The following is a 7908-nucleotide window of genomic DNA, read 5'->3' on the forward strand; positions in this document are numbered from 1 at the left end:
CCATAGAGAGAGATGGAATATCCTGAATAACCTGGTATGCAAAGCCACTCAGTCTTGTCAGGGTTGAGTTGAAGTCTGTTCCTCCCCATCCACTCGAACCGCCTCCAGGCAACGGGACATCACGTCGAGGGCATCACTGGGGTGGTTTGGGGTCGAAATGAAAAGCTGGGTATCATCAGCATACTGATGATACCCAACTCCAAAGCCACAAATGATCTCACCCAGCGGTTTCATATAGATGTTGAACAGGAGAGGCGAGAGGACCGACCCCTGAGGAACTCCACAAACGAGAGACCTCGAGGTCGACCTCTGCCCCCCTGTCAACACCGACTGCGAACGTCCCAGGAGATAGGAGGAGAACCACTGTAAAACCGTGCCTCCCACTCCCAATCCCCTGAGACGCCGCAGCAAGATACCATGGTCGATGGTATCGAAAGCCGATGAGAGGTCTAATAGGACTAGGACAGAGGAATATCCCCTGTCCCGAGCCCTCCAGAGATCATTCACCAGAGCGACCAATGCTGTCTCCGTGCTGTACCCGGGCCTGAAACCCGATTGGTACGGGTCTAGATAATCCGCTTCATCCAGGACCAGAGGGAGCTGATGCGCCACCACACTCTCAACAACCTTCGCAAGAAAGCGAAGGTTGGAGACCGGACGAAAGTTGTTCAACACAGCTGGGTCCAAGGCAGGCTTCTTGAGGAGAGGCCTCACCACCGCCTCTTTCAAGACGGCGGGGAAACTACCCTCACTCAAAGAAGCAGATATAACCGCCTGGAACGAGCTTCGTGTCCTCTCCCGGGCTGCATAAACCAGCCAGGAAGGGCACGGGTCCAATAAACATGTGGTGGAGCTCAGCCTCCCCATAATCCTGTCCACTTCCTCCGGAGTCACAGAATCAAACTCCTCCCAAGTAATATCGACAAGACCGCCCGTGTCCTGATCATCAGACTCTGCCCAGAGTCCAGACCGGTCCGAATCCGAGCGATTTTGTCCGACAGATGTTGGTTAAACTCCTTGGCATGACACTGCAAGGGTTCCTCCCTCACCTCTTGATTAAGGAGGGAGTGAGTCACCCTAAACAAGGCGTCCGGGCGATTATCTGCGGACGCGATAAGGGTAGCAAAGTGATTAGACCTCGCCACCCTTATCGCAGCGAGATAAGACCTAATGTAGGTTCTTAGTCGCAATCGGTCGGATTCGGATCAGCTGGATCTCCAACCGCTCTCTAGGCCCCGGCTCCGACGCTTCATCTCCTGAAGCTCCACGGAAAACCATGGAGCTCGACGGGATCTGCATCGGGTCAGGGGCCGCAAGGGTACAACTCGGTCAAGAGCCTCCGTGGCTGCCCTTTTCCAGGCTTTCACTAAGGCAGCCGCCGAGTTGTGAGCGAAGGAGGCAGGTGGGGACCCCAGCGCTGCCTGGAACCTCTCAGGGTCCATTAAGCGTCTGGGGCAGTACCATCTAGTTGGTTCCAGACGCCCACGGTGGGGAGTGGCAAAACGGAAGACCAGCCGCAGGAGATGATGATCGGTCCATGACAGGGATCTAACCACCATCCAAATAAGAAAATCAGGTGAAGGGTGTGGCCTCCCACATGAGTCGGTCCCGAAATTACTTGCGTCAGGTCCATGGCCGTCATGGAAGCCATGAACTCCCGAGCTAGCTCAGATGATCCTCCCAGGGATGGTAGATTAAAGTGCCCCAAAACTATAAGTTTTGGGAACTCAATCACCAACCCAGAGAGGATATCGAGAAGCTCAGGCAGGGCTGCTGCTGCGTGACTAGGCGAAAGGTACACCAGCAGCAAGCCCAACTGCGCACCAGGGCCACATCTCAGGAAGAGAGACTCACACCTGACTATCTGGGGAACGGTGGCCTCCCGCGGACACAAGGTCTCCCTCATAACAACCGCCACTCCCCCACTCCTACCCTGGGCCCAAGGCCGGTGTAGCACCCGGAAACCTGGTGGGCAAAGATCGACCAGAGGAATACCACCCTCTGGGCCCAACCAAGTCTCCGTGATGCAAGCCAGGTCCGCCTGCTCACCCTCGACCAGATCCCGGACAAGAGGAGCTTTATTAACAACAGACCTGGCGTTCAAGTACACCAACCGGAGCTCAGGAGGCTGCACATCCTCGCTCCCGGGACCTCGGGGCAGAGACAGAGGGTCGGAGTGCCTCACCGCTTGCAAGCCACGGAGAGGCCTTCCCTGAGATCGATACGGCCCTCTGTCCATACACCTGCTGCCATTCCCTAACGTCGTGGGAATGGGTAGTCCCACGACCTGCCCTGGAGGCAACCGACCCCCGCTCCTCCCCCCCGCGATCAATCCCGGACCTGGCCTGAACAACGGTTGTTGGACTACCCCCCATATCCAAACGACCAAAAGAAATTCCCACCCCCCTCCCTAACCCCCAAAAAAATTTAGATAAAAAACTAACCAGGGGCCTCTTATTAGATTTATATCGGAGGCCCCTACCCGTGCCCAGCCATCTCTCAGGGTCCCAACAAGTGGGCCCTTCATTGAGATTATAAGTGGCTAGAAAGGTGGGTCCCACCCAGGAAGGGGGGGCACCCCTGAGGGCGAACAAGTCCGTGAAAGTATAATGAAAACAAGGCATAAGGAGCAAATCCAGGTGAAAGGCAGTCCATAATTAATAAGGAGGGTCCAAAACAGAGGATAAATGGGTGTCCAGACCCTCCACCCAGCTTCACTGCCACTCAAGCTGGGCGAACCCCCAGGCCAGGCCGATCACCGTCCTCTCATGACGGTCGCGGAGCCTGTTCCCGGGGGTGGTCTGGGACACACCTCTAGGTACAGCATGCCCCATAGAGCTCTCACCTCTAGGGGCAGCAGGTGTAAGTTCAAGCCACCCTCTCACGGTGGCTTATACCCGGGGTCCTCTGAGTCCTTTGGGGATAATGTGTAGGCAATAGTTCGTATAGGCAAAGATATAATAAGCCATGATAGTCCACTCTGTTAATAACCAGGTCCTCTGCCGCTCCACCACTCCAGGCGATTGTTCCTGGCCACGGCTCCATGGGCCCCCAGTTATACAGTAATTGGGGCCTTCCAGAGCGTGGTCTGCAGAGTATAACTCCTCCAGGCCTGCTAGTTTCCTCCGGGCCCCGTCGGGATCCATTGGCACCAACCAGTTGACAATAGGTGCCGCACAGAGCACGGATCTTTCGGACTCCTCCGGAACAACCAGAGTCCGCTGGGCTCCACTGGGTTTCACCGGGGTTAACCGGCTAACCTGGGACCCTTCGGGGCCACTAGAAACACTGAGGATGCCTGGGCGTCTGGGGTAAGCGGAGCAATCAAGGGACAGAAACAGGTTAAGAGCCATGCCACCGCCAAGCTACTGAAACTGCTGCTGTTGCCGAAACGCCGCCGGAGCCGAAAACGGTCCAGAAACGCCGCTGCCGCCAGAGGAAAACTAAGCCTAAATTGTACTGTAAGGTTTTACACTTAGCCTCACAATTGCCCCAGCATTACTCAGGAATTTAAAAGAGCCAAAAGAAACTCCTGAGTCGAGGTTTCAGCAAGCAAACAACTTTTATTTTGATCAAAATAGAGTTGGGTGGCCACATCTCTCTTCGTGGCTGGTAGAGAGATGAAGGCAACAACCAGGAAAGATGTCTTCCACCTTTTATACCTTTCCAGAATACTAGGAACCAAAAGGTACAGAAAAATAATTCCTAGATGATGACTCATACACAACAACCCAGGTTCCACCATAACTCCTTTTCCCCCTCCCCTCCCCATGCTCTTTTCACGTAAGCAATCCCCTGTACCTAAAGCATGAAACGTTTGCTTTTATATAACTAATTTCCCAATATAAAGCACCTACAAAGCTGCTTGCACATAAGCAAAGATGATTACAAAGTATTACTACTAATATCAATATTACTAACATCAAGCTTAAGCATAATAAAATCCCTTCATCCCTCCCTTTTTAATGTAAAAGCTGAAGGCTTAGGGACTCTTGAAGAGTGGAATATAGTCAGAAGGTAAAGGTTTCAAAATCATTGTTTAGCTGGTTTATCGTTATAGATAGATAGGAGTGGCAGCAAAAGTTGGTCCGGATAGAGTGGATCTAACAATTTTCTAAATAAATGGGATAAGGCATGATAAACACAACAACCCTACTAAGGCCAAAACCACAATGAACAATATCCTTGTCCAATTATCAACCATTCCCAAAAACCATCCTCCAACATCCAGTGCTCCTGTCCATGTCTGGACAGGGACATGAGCCAACTTGCGCATCTTGTCAGTGACTTCTTTCACATATTCCTTATGTGTAATGTCGGACTGGGGTCTAATAATACAGCGTAGGGGACACAATGACGAAATAGAGGACCCATTTGGTTGGACAGTCCTTTTCTTTCCAAGTCAAATGAAAATAAGAAGTGATGTTCTCTCAAGCTTCACATTTAAAAATGAAACAATTCTTTTGGGCCAGATCAATAAAAAAAAATGTCTTTGATACTGAGGGAATCTCAGATGTGGTTTCCAGTTCAGGAAGATCAACCTGAACCCATATTTGTATCTGGTTCAATTGATAGCAAGTTCAAATGATGCTGAAAAATCCGTTGGTCTGGTTATCTTGAAGCACACCAGGTTGCAGGAATCTTCTGATTACGCCAGGTTGGATAGGATGTGCAAACATATTTGGCATTTAATGAGTAGGCTGTCTCCAACTTAGTCCAGTTAGCTTGAGTATAGTCAATAGCTTTACATGCATTAAAAAAAAAATCTGGCACCTGTCCATAAGTCTGGTGTTATTCTTCCCCAAAAGGTAATGTCTGTATGTTCCTCCAGATGTCCAGATTTAAAGTTGTTGGTAAAGCTGCACTGTATTGACAGGAGCATAACAAGTGACCCTGTTGCCTCTTTGCAAGTGGAATACGTAGTCTTGTTATAAACACAACTCCCTTTTCTTCCATAAAATATTGGGCCCATGGTCCTTTCTTCTACCAAAGAAGGTATGAGGGAAACAACAGTAGCAGAAGAAAAATACTGCAATACATAGTCCAGGTTCCAGGAACACGATTTCCAGGGTACTCCAGTCCATTGATGTTTTTCTTGTACTTGGATGGAAACAGTTCAACAGGCGGACAGGTTGAAATTTCATTTGCAGGCCATCCAGCTGTGGAGCTTGTCACTGGAGAGGGAATGATGGGACTTTCCATGGACTCACGCCTTGATTCCTTAAATCAGGAGGACTTGGCATGGTTCAGACCACTCCAGACTCATATTTCTAGGTGACAGTTCTTTTCACCTGAACCCATTCTCCAGGAACAACAATAGCGAGAGACAGGTGGTAGGGTAGCCTGGGCCTATACTGAGATAGAAGACAAAACCTGCACCAGATTAAATATTGAATAACTTTATACTCTTCCTCATTGACATTCTTGAACCTTCATATAATAAAAGTCTCCCATACATCATTTGAAAGGGACAAAGACAGCTTTCCAATTGAGGCCTATATTGAAATGGCCTCAACGTCAAATTTTGAAAACCTTTTTATTTACTTGTATTTATCACAGATTTGTTTAACTATAATATAAATACAACCATACTTTTATTTTTTTAATAGTTGCATCGCAGTTTGTAGGAATGAGAGAAAATGTGAACGAAGAATGGAATGAGAAATACCATACAGATATTTCCACTTTTTCAACACAATTTGAAATTCACATTCTTCATGGCAAAAATCCCAGAAGTTTCTGATAAAGCAAACCAGTCTTTCATTTATTACACATCCTATGAGGTGTTGAGTGTTCATTGCTTAGTATCATCAGCATTTATCCCTTGCGACCCCCTTAAAGTGCTGCTTCTGTGTTCTAGCTATTGCTTTTTTTTCTGTTCTTCTTTCTGTCTTTTCAACATCCGTCTTTCATCATGCAACATCCACCTCTTACTTTATTCTACTTCCCATGTTTCTCTCTCTCCATATTTCTACAGTACATTCTTGTTCTTTCAACATTCTAAGGCATGTGTTAAGGCATACAATTCACATGTTTGAGCTGACCTTGTTAGTGGCAGTCTCCCTGCTTCCAACAATTTTAATACACGCAATTCACAAGTCTGTGCAAACCAACTTAAAAGCAACTTTCCTGTTTCTTCCTTCTATTATCCATTCCTTCCCTTCTCTTCTGCCACTCTGGCCTAACTTCTGTCTTTTCTACTTCCACTATCAACTTTACATGAGCCAACTGTGTCCCTTTACTATTAATCAATATTCTTCATTTCCCTTCTCCAAACCTATTCAAGACTCCATAAGCATACTTGGAGTCAGTGTATATATTCTGCTTCTCCCTTATTAACAACCTCAGAGCCTGCTGTAAGTCATAAAATCCACAGGTTAGTGCTGACCAAGGGAGGGAAATTCTCCCAGCTTCCACTCACATTTTTTTCTTCCCCATCTACTATTGCACCTTCATTATGTCCCTCTTTTTCTTTTCTGTTTCCCAACTACTTTGCCATGAACAAGTGGTTACCTCCTTTCAGCTTTCTGATTTAAAATTACCCACACCGAACACCAAGACTTCTCAGATGTCAACTTTAGACAAAAATGCCACTGGCTGCCTCTTTTCCTAACAGTTTTGCATACAAATCGTTAGTCAAAACAACATAGCCATTCACAATCCTAAAAATCTTCTCAACTCCTTCCCTGTTCCAAACAAGGACAGAACCACAATTCCCCCAATTCTCCCACATATCACCCTTCATCAATGTGTCCTGCACCAACACAGAAACATAAAAAACAAAACAAAAAACAACTCCACAAAAAAATAAGGTGAATGAGATATTCTGAGTTACTGAAAGTTTTTTTTATCAAACTCTAGTATTGCTTTTAAGATAAAGTTTTTGTTTTGTTAAAAATAAAATGTACTGTAAAACTTTTTAATAAAAAAAGATAAAGTGAGTCAAATTCCAAATTAATCAGATTCCATTCAGATGGAAACAAATTTCCATCAAGTAGGTTAAAATTTACAAATCTAAGCAAAACAATTCAGAGTAATTTCTTTTGGTTGATGAATATATATCTATATATCTATATATATCTATATCTATCTATCTATATCTATCTATCTATCTATCTATCTATCTATCTATCTATCTATCTATCTATATAGATATATAGATATATAGATATATATATCTTTGTTAGTAATTTACACACACACACACACACACACACACACACACACACACACATATATGTCTAACTAAAACTGAAAGATTTCCACACACAAAAAATTGTCCAACGATTACTGTCTCCTCTTTCCAGAAAAAAAATTGCAAGTTGAAACTGCAAAAGTGGGTGTTAAATTTCACATCCACCCCCCTTCCTCAGACCAGAATTCTAAGCAGAGGGAAAAAAATAGTTAAAATGAGCAGCCCACCCTCTTCTTTCTGTGTCTCTCTCTCTCTCTTAAAGCAACACAGCCAGCGAAAAAGAAAGAAGAGGGGAAAAATAAAAAGAAATTTCACAAAAATCTCACCACTAAAAATAGTTTTCTCTCCTTAACATGCATTTTCCATAAACTCTCTCACAACAACAAAAACATCAAAATCTGAAATTTACTGTTTCTTTGACAGCCTGGGAGGGGGGTGGGGGTGGGAGGGTTTTGGGGGCTAACACACACACATTTACACATCAGCAAATTAACTCATTCATGTCCATTCCAACTGCTTGCATAAACAATTTCACATACAAAAAAAATCATTTCATACTTTCTCCAGGCAAACCATATGTTTTTAAATAAGGCCTTTTTGTTTGGTGTTATCAGAGAGGATTTTGACCCTCTTCCAAGTCTTGGAAATAACACAGAACAACACAGACAGACATATATATCCAAATACTATTAAAACAACATTTATTTAGACAT

Source organism: Vipera ursinii (assembly GCF_947247035.1).
Source record: "Vipera ursinii genome assembly, chromosome: 2".
Classification (NCBI taxonomy): Eukaryota; Metazoa; Chordata; class Lepidosauria; order Squamata; family Viperidae; genus Vipera; species Vipera ursinii.